Source organism: Falco punctatus (genome assembly GCF_963210335.1).
Source record: "Falco punctatus genome assembly, chromosome: 12".
Taxonomy (NCBI): Eukaryota; Metazoa; Chordata; class Aves; order Falconiformes; family Falconidae; genus Falco; species Falco punctatus.
Window position 1 is genome coordinate 33,615,661 of NC_137592.1, and position 12,257 is coordinate 33,627,917.

A 12,257-nucleotide genomic window follows, 5' to 3' on the forward strand; every position below is an offset into this window, starting at 1 on the left:
TTCTTTTATTATCCTGGGTTGCAACTTTTCAGCATTTATATGTGCTGAGTATTGCAGAGGGGAAAAACTCTTTTAAAAACAATTCTAAGGAAGAAAGTAGAGGGAGAAGTGTCTCTATTAAAAAGCTCATTTATTCCATTAAAAAAAAAAGAAAAGCCTAATCCAGAAGGCCGGGATTGCTCTCACTAGGCAGCACCCCCAGGAGCTGGGATATGAGGTGCGATAGGTGCTCAGTGTAATGCCCTGCACTGATTCAGGGAGGGGGGGTGTGTGTCTATGTGTGAGAACCTGCAATCCACATCCAGAGGATGTGCAAGTAAAATATGGCTAATACACTCCTGGACAAATAACTGGCTTCAGTAAGGATATTTGGGAGCAAACTCAAAGGCACCTCAGTTTCAGCCCTCTCTGACTAAATTACATGCACAAAATAGGAGAACGTTTTGCCAAAGCCAGTCTTGGGCTTTCCCGCTTGAGTGCTGTGCTGCAGGAAGGGTATGAGGCTGAACACAACGCAGCTCTCCTCTCCCTGCGATGCCTTGGCTTTGTGTCCTTCCCACTTTTAATTATTACGTGAATCAGCATTAGCTCATATTAAATAGCCCCGTACCGATGGACAGGGAATGAGACTTTGCTCTGCCTCTGGCAGCCGTGCAACATTTATCCTTCTGAGGGTTTTTTGCTGTCTCTGAAAGCTTCATACATCAATGCTTACGTTTTAGCAGCAAAAAGCAGGATTTTTTTTTGGAGCACAGAGCCCTTCAGGGCTACGTTCCATGCTGCTGTGGGGGTCCTGGGGTGCTGGCGTTAAGCGCTTTATGTTTTGAGCAATGATTTTGGCTTCTTGGGTGCCCCTGTGAAAGATCTGTCATTGACCTGAAGGATGGTTTTCTGTTCCTACTGTGGTGTTTCAAGAGGATTTAACTGCTTGAGGTCCTTCCTTTCTGGTGGAAAACACAATTTGCATCAACTTTGCAGCTGTGGTAGCTATTCCATGAGGGCACACAGTGTGGAAAAGACCACAGGCACATTTCCTTCAGCAGTGCTCTTATTCAGGTGCTCATTATACTTCGGACCCCTTGGTTTTCTTTTGCTAATAAGAAGCTTTTGTCATTTGTAGGTGTGCTGCTGACTTGACTCAGTTTGGCCCTGCAGAAGTCAGCTAAGGTATCCTCGGCCAAACAATACCTGGGTTTGAGAAAGTGCCCATGTTCACAGATGAAGTTAACAGCCACGAGGAAAGAAAATCCTGCTTCTTTCTTTTTGCAACATCTGACTTGTGATAAAATAGCTCACATAACTTTCAGGTTATTTAACTCCTTCTATTATTCCTTTAAAATATGAAAATGAAATAAAAGTCTCCTTTCAAAAAGAAGAATGGAAGCATATGCATTAAGAAAAGGTGAAATGGAACATCTCAACTACCCATTTCTATTGAACAAATTTCATGGAATTTGTGACTCATGTCAGCCCCTTTGAAAAATACGTTGTTTCCAGCAAATTTATTATGCAACCTTTTTTCTTCCTAAATCTAATTGCATTCTCACTGCAAATTGTATCATCCCGCCTGCCACCAGCAGGCCACGGACGTGCCTGCGCACAGGGACCTGCACAGCTCAGCGAAGGCGCGAGCACAGCTTTCCTCCCACAGCCAAGTGGCCGCACCGTGCCTTTGTGTGTTCCCTCACCCTTCTCCCACAGCTTGGTAATGTCTCCCCCATCGTCTTCCCCCCTGCGGTTTCTGTCCCTGTGCAATGTTTGCAGCCAGGCGCTGCTTCGGTGGTACCTCCGTGGTGCATCCCTCCTGCAGCGCTGGCAAACAGGGTACAGCGTGGCCTCTGTTGAGCTTGTCATAAGGAAAAATCAAAAAACCAAGGCAGAGATGTCCATTTCCATCTCCTCCCCAGGGGAAAATAGGGCAGCAACAACACCGCTCAAAACTGTGCCTTTCCTCCTGGAGAGCTCATCAGGAAAGCCCCAGGGCTGAAGGAGGGGAAGGATGCATGCAGATAAAAAAGCTGTGAGTAATTCAGGTTTTCTCCTGTGGGGATACTGCTTATCCCTGTCTTCCAGCCCCAAACCCAGTCTTGCAGCAGTCCCTTTGCTGTGCAGCCGTCCTCTGTGGAGATAAAAAAGGCTTTTTCCCTTATTTTGTAAAGGACCCACACAACATGTCTAAACAGGCGTTTAAGGTTAGATAGGGCTCTTCAGATTAAAAGAAATAATGAACCCGGGTAGTTTATAGCCTCAGCTATCCAGTGTCTTTGAATCATAAACCCACCTCCCCCAGCTGACTGCAACGTGCTCCTGACATTCCTGTTTTCATACATACGGCCCTACCCACCTTCACGCCGCCTAACGTGTTCGTACCACCGAAACTAGGAGCTGTGGCTGTAAACAACATGCTCCTTCCCATCTGTGAAGGTTAAAAAACTACAGGAGCCACCAGCTTCACGTGGCTGAGGGTTGGGGTTTGGCTGATTTTCCCTACCAGCAGGTGATGGGAAAACCTTGCTCCTCGTGGATGGTGACCATTGCTGGTTTGTGCCCTTATGGTTCTCCCCATAGCTGCAGTTACGCAGATCTACTGAGTCCTACCCCGATGCCCTTCAGGGACCTCCAGGTCCCTTTGACACTAGCCCTCAGGGGCTGGATTCCAGCGTGCTAGTGTGCTCCTGGGCGGCTCAGCCCCCTCTGCTCGCTTCCTGAAAATGTTCAAAGTGCAAAAGCTGAATTTCATTTAAACATATCGGCAATTGTTGTTCACTCACTTCCTCCAAAAGCCACCTGCGCACTGGGCTGAGTACTCGCGAAGAGCCAGTTTGAGTGTGCCTCTTGCACAGCAAGCCCGCTGCGGGTGGTCCGTGCCGGGGGACAGTGCATGGTGCACGGTGCACGGTGCACGCTGCGCTGGGACGGTGCACGCCGCTGCTCGGCGAGCAGGCATGGTGCTCAGGAGGGTGTTCACAGCAGACTGTGCTGAAGCAGCCAGCTGCTGGAGGATTTGTCGCTAAAGGTGCTTCCAGATAATTCAGGCTGGAGACACTTTTCCAGAGCTGTTTCACTCCTGCTGCAGAGAGGTGGTGTCTGTCAAGGGAAGTGTCCCCAGCAAGTGACTTTCTTATGTGCCTTGTGACACTGCCAGCCCTGGGAGGCTTCTCCTGTGCCCTCCCTGCCTGTGCAGGGTGATGAGCTCTGGGAAGCACAGCTCTGGGGCCGTGTCTCACTGTGGTCAATGGTGGCAGGACCTCCATGCTCCAGTGGGGAGGTGCTTGGTCTTCTGTGGGGTAGGTAACTTCTCCACCTCCTAGACATGTCCTGGCCTCTGCAGAGCTTGATGGAGCAACCCCCCTGGGCGCACTGCCTGGGACGAACAGTGGCAAAGCCCCCTCAACTCAAAATACATGGACATGTCATTAATGTGGCACCTTCAACCAAACCCACCCTGAACTTCTCTGGGACCATCCCCACCTGGCAGACCCATCATTAAGGGACCCCTTTTCCTACCTCTCTTTTTTTGGTTTTGTCCCAGTAGAATAAGCATTATTTTCCCTCTTTTCAGTTTCCTGGCTTCACACAAGCTAAGCACTTTGGCTGAGCAGTGGTGTGCAGCTTGCCTTTGCTGCAGGTCATAACACTCTGGACGAGGTATAGGATGATGAGATGCCTGTGATGCCTATACTTGGTAAAAGCTGTCTCAATTTTATGAGCAGAATTCATCAGCTCATCAATCACAGCCATAATTGCTTTATTAGGGAGAAATAAGCAGTTACTGCTATGACTTTCAGGAGTGTTCCTATCTAGATTTTCACCATAGTCCAATACCAAGTCCCCCAACACTTTACAATTGGTATTTTCTCTGCTTGACTACGGAGTGATGTCTTTTAAAGTGATGTAACTTCTAAACAGCACCGTGCCTCCCTGCAGCACAGGATTTGAGTTCTGACGGTGCGAACCCCCTTGGCAGCAACTTGCACACCAGTTCACAAGGTTGTAATTACCTGGTGCAGACTCCTCACCTCTTAAATTAGCGATGAGAGATGAAACATGTGCCAATGTGGTTTCAGCTACAGCAACAATAAGCAAACATTTCTTCCTGCACAGAGCAGTCAGCCCAGCTCTTGGCCTGTAATATCACCCTCCAGGAACCTAACCGTGGGCAGAGGGAAGAGCACAGACACTAACAAAACCGGGAAAAAACCTTTCTAGCCAGGAGAGAAGTGAGGTTAGTGTATCACACAAGATCAGAGGTTCATTCAGATCTGGAGGTCTGTAGTCCAGAACGGGTTAACAGTGAATTCAGACGGGGGGTGCTTTGGGCATTGCCCTATTGGGACTTTAAATTCTCCAGAGGTGGAGATTTGACCAGCTCTCTAGACAACCCATTCCAGTGCTTGACTATCCTTATAATGAAGTCTTTTTTCCTTAAATCCAGCTGGAACCTATCATTTCCATGTATGCCTGTTGCCTCCATGGACCAGCATGAAGTTGGGCTCTGTCTCCTCCAGCAGCCTGCTTGCAGGTACTGGGGCGTTAGGGATTAGGCTGTTAGGGACCCTTCAGCCAGCTTTTTACTGGGTTGACCAAACCCAGCTCCTTCAGTGTCTCCTGAACGAGCAAGTGCTCCAGTCCCAGACAGTCCTGGTGGCTGGAGGAATACACAGTCAGAACCTCTCTGCCGCATGTTTGCTTCAGGCTTGTTTGGGACTGAACTCCTTGACTCCCAGTGGCACAGGCTTGTTTTGGCATAAACTCTTGCTGCTCCACCTGATTTCCTACTTTTTCCTCTCTAGGTCACTGATCTCTGACATGTTTGGGGCCTCTGTGTCCTTTCTGTCTCAGTGATGCCAGCAAGGATTTTTGGGGCACAGGACAAGCACTGATGGGAAGGCATGGATAGCAGCAAACTGCTCCTTTCTGTTTGGTCCTGCTGAATTGCTGCGTGGTTTTTGACAGCTGGACACAGAGTTGGCAAGTAATCCACCATCCCTTTGTTTCCCTTCGTTGTATTATGATAAGGTGGACTATGCAACCAGATACATATGCAGTCCAGTGGGATGAGTCTCGGTTCTGGATTGTTAAAAAATTATTTTGGGAAGAAATTAGACTTCATATGTTGGGGAGTTGAGGCAGAAAGTTCTACTGAATTAGAGGTGGGGGAAAAACTTACTATAACTCAACTTCAGGTGTCGCAGTGCTAAAGGAGGAAAGGACATCTCAACGTAAGAAAGAAATATTTTACAGTAAGAGCGATCATTCACTGGAACAAAACCTCCCCAGGGACCTGGTAGAGTCCCCACTGCGATTTTCAAGATGCAATTGGACAGAGTGCTAGGGAATCTCATCGAGGCTGTTTTTCCCATGACAGCTTGGACCAGATGATCTTTTGAGATCCCTTCCAACCTGTACTGTTCCATGATTTTATAATTTGTTTGGTGCTTTTTAGATAATATGACATTTTCTAAGAGGAAGAAACATGGGGAATTGTTATCTCAATAATTCATTTATTCCTGCTTTCCCTAAGGATTGGGCAAGAAGGAGATTTTTTTTTTTTTTTTTCTAGTTCTTAAGCTCTGTCAGAAGTGGATATATTTCTTGAACTCCATATAATTTAACACTCCTGCAAATATTTAAGCTTCCTGTGGTTCCCCTCTGAGTCCATCTCCTGGTATTTCCAGACTTTTTTCACCTCTGTAGGTCAATAAAAGTGGTGTGACAGCTGTTCATGAAAGATTTAAGAGCTGATTTGGGGAAAAAAAACCACAACCCAAGATGATTTAATTTGTGCACGTGTGGATAAGGCTAAAGTCATTATGCAACATAATTGATTTGTAGTAAGTACCGGTAAATGCATTTTGAAAAGGGTCGGTATGACATGTCATTGCATGCATATGTGTGGGCACTGCCAGAATCCATAGCAGTGCATTGGTGCTGCTTCTCTTGCTCCCAATGGCTGGCACTAAATACATAAACAAAAATAGAGCCAGACAGAACTGGCGTTAGCATATGCTGGGGATTTTAATCATAAACATTTTAAAAATATAAATTATTTATCACAAGTACTAGAAAATAGGAAAGGAAGCTGGCTGCCTTACATTTCTTTTTAAACATTGCCCTTAGGGACAATGGGAGTTCCTCCCCCCAGTGGCTCTGGAGGCAAAGTCTTCCTTTCAAGAATGAAAAACTATCATAATGAAAATTGTCCAGAAATGGAGAATGTTGGTAAAATTAAATTTTTTATTTCATTTTTGTGGTAGGATATGGCAATACAATTATTTGGTGAAATTGCCAGAGTGGCACATGAGGGCTGTCATCTGGAGAAAACATCTCATTTCCCACATAAGTCAGACTCTTTTATCATATCTTTTCTAATGGGAAACCATTGAAAAATGTATTTATTTTGTAGTCCTAATTTAATATTGTCCTCACTCCCTCCCAAACAACAACAAACCCCTTCAACAGAACAGAGCAAATGAACATTTCTTCAGAAAGCAGATCTTGGCAAAACCCCCAAACCATTTAAAAAGAATTTCAAGTCTTGAAAGACAGTCTAGATGAGAAAAAACAACCCACCAGGTGATTTACTTTCTGAAAGTTTTGCGTCCATTTGCTGAAACTTTAGGAGTAAAGGCTCTCAAGGGGGGCAATTCTGTGGGAAAAAAAAAGAAAAGCAGCAGTTTCTGAGCGAGTATTGAGAAATACTCTGCAATCTCCCCAGACAACTGAGTTTCAGAACTATCAAATATTTGTATCAAATCAATTATGAACAATGTCTAGATCCCGGCTTATTTCCCATGTTATTTCACTTCATTTAAAGCAAGAAATAAGTTGATGAAAAGGATGATCAATCAGTGCATCGCTGGGGAAGAGGACAAGCAAAAAAACCCTCACTCACTGCATTATGCCTTTGGAACATATTGCACGGACAATCTAGGATGTTTTATAAAAGGAGGAGATGATTTCACCCTGGGGACAACTGAAGCACCTAGTACAGTTGTATGAGCAAGGCATGCACTGAAACTTCAAAGTGCTAAAAAACCAAAAAGAGGTAGGAGGGAGAGGAGGATTTGCTTCTCTGTATTCTGCTGGCATCTTTCAGATGATTTGAAAACCCACCCCCAGGTAGCAATATAATTTAACCTTCACTGGAAACCCAGTAAGTTCAGGTGCCGAAAGAACAAAGAAGTGCCTTGGCAGTAATTCAGGCAACCAGCGGTTCTTGTACCCTTCATAAACGGCAGTTGCCCTTTGTGAAGGGTACAACTTCATAATTCCCTTCAGGAATGGGAAAGGCAAAGGAGAGGACCCTGTCTCTGGGAGCTGAGGTCCCTGTCCTTTGCATGAATGGGGACTATTGCTGCAGCAGACTTAACGTCCCATTTTCCCCCAGGTCTGAAAAAACAAAGGGTCTCTCCAAAGGTGATGAGCATGTTCCTGATGGCTTGTGCTGTGGTGGGGTGGTCACAGGTTTGGTTTCCTTTCAACACTAGCCTGAAAACACACTTTGAATGTGAGAAGTCAGGAGGCTGGAAGGCAGGAGCAATTCCCAGAGGACTTACTATAGGAAACGTTAAATGTATTCAGTTGCCACCTTTGCTCCAGGTGGAAAAAGGATGTCTTGGCAGGGAAGGTGCTCAGCTTCCATTGCTGCAACTCACTCACAGGGCTCCTAGACAGGCAGGACCAAACCAGCCCTGGAACAGAAACCAGCATCATGGGATGGTTTTAACCTCCTTAGAGTGCACGTCCCTGAGCCCTGCAAGCAGGACACCCAGCTATGTTGGCTACATTCAGAGGAGACCAGCTCTGGGCTGCCTTGGGTGTCAATGGGGACAGAGAAGCGTCTCAAGAAGGAGACCAGGTCTACCTAAGCTCTGAGCCCCCTGCTTTGGTTTGGGGATTATCCTTCCCCATGTTCACACACCCAGCTGCCAAGGATGCACCCGGCAGGACTCTTCCCCGCAAACCCTTCTGTGCCCACACTTGCAGAGGAGGATAAAGGAAGACCCTGTGGCAACTTAACCACAACTTTTCTTTCCTCTTTTCACCCTGCCTGTCCCTTTCATGACTAGGTAGATCACTGCCATGCAAATGGCCATTAATACTGGGGCTGATTACCAGCAGATAAGTGACCTAAAGCAGAGCTTGCAGGGATCCAAGAGGTCACCGTTCCTCTGCCTCTGGCCAGCACCAGCTCTCTTTCATCCATCCCAGCTATCTTGCTCGTGAAACCCAGTGACAATGCCTACAAAGCACTGTCACAAGGCACTTCGGTCTTCTTTACTGTTAGGAAGTGCTCTGTAATGTAAGTTGCATAAATCCTACATTTGCCTACTTTTTGGAAACAGGTATACAAAAGTTTTTAGGGATTTTGCAGATATTTGTGCAGAAAAGGACACATGCAGCTGGCTTAAGAGCAATGCCAAAGTGAAGATGCAGTACTCTGGCTGCAGGGTGAGGATGCTTTGACGCCCCTGCTTCCCCCCCCCCCCCGCCTTCCCCCACAGTGGCAGGCAACCACTGGCTGTGCAAACCAGTTCCCTGAAAACTGAAGAAGATCAATACAGCTTTATTATTTGAGAATCCAGCCTTGTCTCTTTGGCATTACTTATTTATAAGGGACTCTGCTACTTAGTAAGTTTTGGCTGCTACTGAGTTTATCAACTGGCTGATCCAGCAAAACAAAGACTCTGTTGGCCCCTCTGGTGCTGTTAGTTTGGGGGGGAGTCTGGCTTGCGAGCTGTGCAGCCTTTGCACAGGTAGCTACCCCTACACAACTGATTTCTCCCCCAAGCAGTACCGCAGCATGAGATTTTTTTTGTCTCTTTGGCTTGGCTGCTCTGAACCAAACCTCTAGAGAATGCATCAGCACCGCCCACCCCCCCCCCCGGCCAGGCTGGTGCCTATGGAGAGGGACCCCAGCCATGAAAGGACCACTCTCTAGGCTCTAGAGGATGGGCTGTGGCTGCCAGGGACATTGCTTCTTCCTTGGACATCGGTGGGGTTGTACCCCACCTTCCCCTGGGGGGATGGTTTACCATCGGAGATGCTATGTAGGTGTAGGCAGGATTTGCTGAAGGAGGCAGAGGGGCTGGAGAACAGGACAGAGAGAAGGGGGGGAGGTGATGCTCTGGGAGCGATGCGACCTAGAACTGTCCCTCTATTCACAGTGCTTTGTGGAGACACCCAGCTGGTCACCATTTGCTGCTGTCCTCTGCTGGAGAAGCAGCCCTTCAGCTTAATGAGGGGAGATGGTACAGGGAAAGGCGATCCTCACCTTTAGAACAGGCTGCGCCCCAAATCTCTGATGTGAAGAGGGGGCTGCAGACACAGAGAGATCACCATGACCTGGGACTGCCACCGGAGCAGGGACCTGCAGGCTGCGGCTGCCAGCTGCCTGTGGCATTAGGCAGATGGAAATGAAGAGTAAGTGAATGTTGCTGTTGAATTGAAGGGCTCCCTGCTTCGATGAGGAGAACCATAACCCAGGGAATAAGGAAGAGATTTATGCCTTGGCAAAGCGAGCAGGAAGGAAAAAATTCTGCTAGGCACAAATCGCTTCTTCCATCTATTATCACTGCTGCGAGACCTGGAAATATTGGTTCCCCCAGAAGAAATTCAGGTGTCCCTAAATGGAGCAAGACTCCTCTCTATTGCTAGGGCTGTTTTAGCAGCAGGCTGAATTGCTTCCTTTGCAACAATTATTTTCTCAGGTTATTTTCCTCCACATCCCTGAGGCCACACTAACCTTTCTTTTTATGCTCAGCTAAGCAGCTGATTGATTCTTCCTGGAGCTTTTCCTGTACCGGCACCAGCAGGGGACCGAGCAGCACCCAATAACACAGTGAAAGTCAATTAGCTATATGAGATAGTTGCTTACAGCCAGAAAATTTCCTTTCCCAGCTACTCTGCCTGCAGCCCCATCACTCTGTCAGCAAGAGGTTGGTGCCTTGTTGCCTCTAAATTAGGAGCCCTGAAAGAGGAAGGTGTGGAGATCATGGGTCTAGCATCTCTTCTACAGTGCTCTTGCTCTTCTGTCTGTGCTCTGGGCAGCCCAGGAAAAATATGTCCATCGTCCCGTGGCTCCCAGTGGTTGATGGGATGGTTTAGGGGGCAGCACTCATTTCTGTGCTACTGCACGGAAATTTCTATGTTCATAGAAAACGTCTCCTGGCCAGTTACAGCATTTGTGGACATACTCAGCATTTATGTGCCTGTCACCGTGTTCAGGGAGCAGTGTGCACTTAGGAAAGCAGGTGGTTGTAGTGGATTTGCATGGCAAGGTTTTGGTAGCTACAGGGGGGGCTTCTGTGAGAAGCTGCCAGAAGCTTCCCCCATGCCCAATGGAGCCAGTGCCAGCCGGCTCCAAGAGGGACCCCCCGCTGGCCAAGGCTGAGCCCATCACTGACAGTGTCTGGGACAGCACAGCTAAGGGAGAAAAACCTGTGCAACAATTACAGCAGAAGAGAGGAGTGAGACTAAGTGAGAGCAGCAGCCCTGCAGCCCCCCAGGCCAGGGCAGGGGGGGCAGGAGGGGCTCCAGGTGCTGGAGCAGAGATTCCCCGACAGCCCGTGGGGAAGCCCCCGGCCAGGCAGGCCGTGCCCCCAGCCCATGGAGCCCCCGGGGGAGCAGCTCCCCCCCCCGCAGCCCGGGCAGGACCCCCCCGAGGCAGGGGGCTGTGACCTGTGGGCAGCCCGCACCAGAGCAGCCTTGCTGGGAGGACTTGTGACCCCGTGGGGGACCCACACTGGGACAGTGTGTGAAGAACGGCAGCCCAGGGGGAGGACTCACACAGGAGAAGTTCATGGAGAACCGTCTCCCACGGGAGGGACCCGCGCTGGAGCGGGGGAAGAGTGTGAGGAGGAAGGAGCAGCAGGAACGACGTGTGATAGACTGACCACAGCCCCCATTCCATGTCCCCCTGTGCCACTGCTGGGGAGGAGGGAGGGAATTCAGGCAAGAATTTGCAAAGAAGGGAGGGGTCAGGGGGGAGGTGTTCCTAAGTTTTGATTTTCAGTTCTTGTTATCCTCCTCTGATTTGAATGGTAACCAACATCACCAAGTCACGTCTGTTTGCCCATGACAGTACCTGCTGAGTGATCTCCCTCTCCTTATCTCAACCCATGAAACTTTTGTTATATTTTTTTTCCCCTGACTGGTTGAGGAGGGGAGTGATAAGAGAGGCTTTGGTGGGCACCTGGTGTCCAGCCAAGGTCAACCCACCACAATGATTTGTTAAAAAAAATAAAAAAAAAAACCTTCATTCAGGGAGTCAAGAACTTGACGACACTACTGAATAGCCTTTAGGAATATAAAATTTTAAAAAAAGATATTCTTCACTGGACATAGCAGAGCTACCCTGCCTTTGGCCCGGACATTAGACTCAATAATCTTCAGTGGGATTTTCAGAAGCACCTCAGGTGTTTCTGGAAGGGCATTTCTTATCCTTAGTGACTCGTGCTTCTAAATTGTTTAGGTTTTTTCAGCAATCTCACCACTAATCCTGATGAAGTCAAAGCCAGGCTCTTTAATAAGCATGATGCTGCAGTCTGCGCCATCTGTGTCCCTGGTAGGAGTTGTGCTGCTCAGTTGATGGGAACTGATTAAATCTGTGTAACTCACCTATCCAGAGATGACTACCCTGAACGTTCCCATGTTTCCTTCTGTCAAAAGATAAAAGACCTGTTTGGTGAATTCCCATCAATGAAGGAGGAAAATGGTGTGCCTGGCCACACACAGGCGATTCTTACAGCACATTCCACCAGTTTAATAATACTTCGTACCAACATAATTTGGGGGTAATATTTATCAGTGTATGCCCTGGGGCTGCAGATCTAGCATCTCAAAACACATCCCTTAATGCACAGCACTGTCCCGTTAGGTCCAGGGAACACCTGCATTATTTGCAGTAAACCTGCAGCATTCACAGCTGGGGGCGAATTTAACTGGAAAGTAGGAAATGCAAATTTTTGGTTGAAGCACAAGGGGAAATTACGTATGCTCTGAACAGTGGAGCGTGCACATTTTTTTCTAATACTTCTTCCCCTTTGGTCTCAGCAGAGAACTTTCTACAGGAAAGCAGGATGTATCCAACTCCTGCAAAATACTGACTCTGCAGCCTAGGTGTTACTGCGCCTGCTAAAACGGCTCAGTGGTGGTGACTGTATCATTACGTTCCTCTTCTACTATTCTTGAAGGAATAGCTGAGGCCCCCGCCCTTACTTTGCAAAAGCAATGAGAAAAACCATCATAGGAAT

At 47.9% G+C, this 12,257-nt stretch overlaps 1 long non-coding RNA gene across 1 annotated transcript; it reads left to right on the top strand.

Moving 5' to 3' along the window:
- Nucleotides 1-3,562: 3,562 nt before the first annotated feature.
- On the top strand, nucleotides 3,563-8,882 carry LOC308072272. The gene is made up of 3 exons (XR_013931616.1): nucleotides 3,563-3,685; nucleotides 4,436-4,522; nucleotides 4,794-8,882. It is a non-coding gene; the product is annotated as an uncharacterized lncRNA (long non-coding RNA).
- The last annotated feature ends 3,375 nt before the right edge of the window (nucleotides 8,883-12,257 follow it).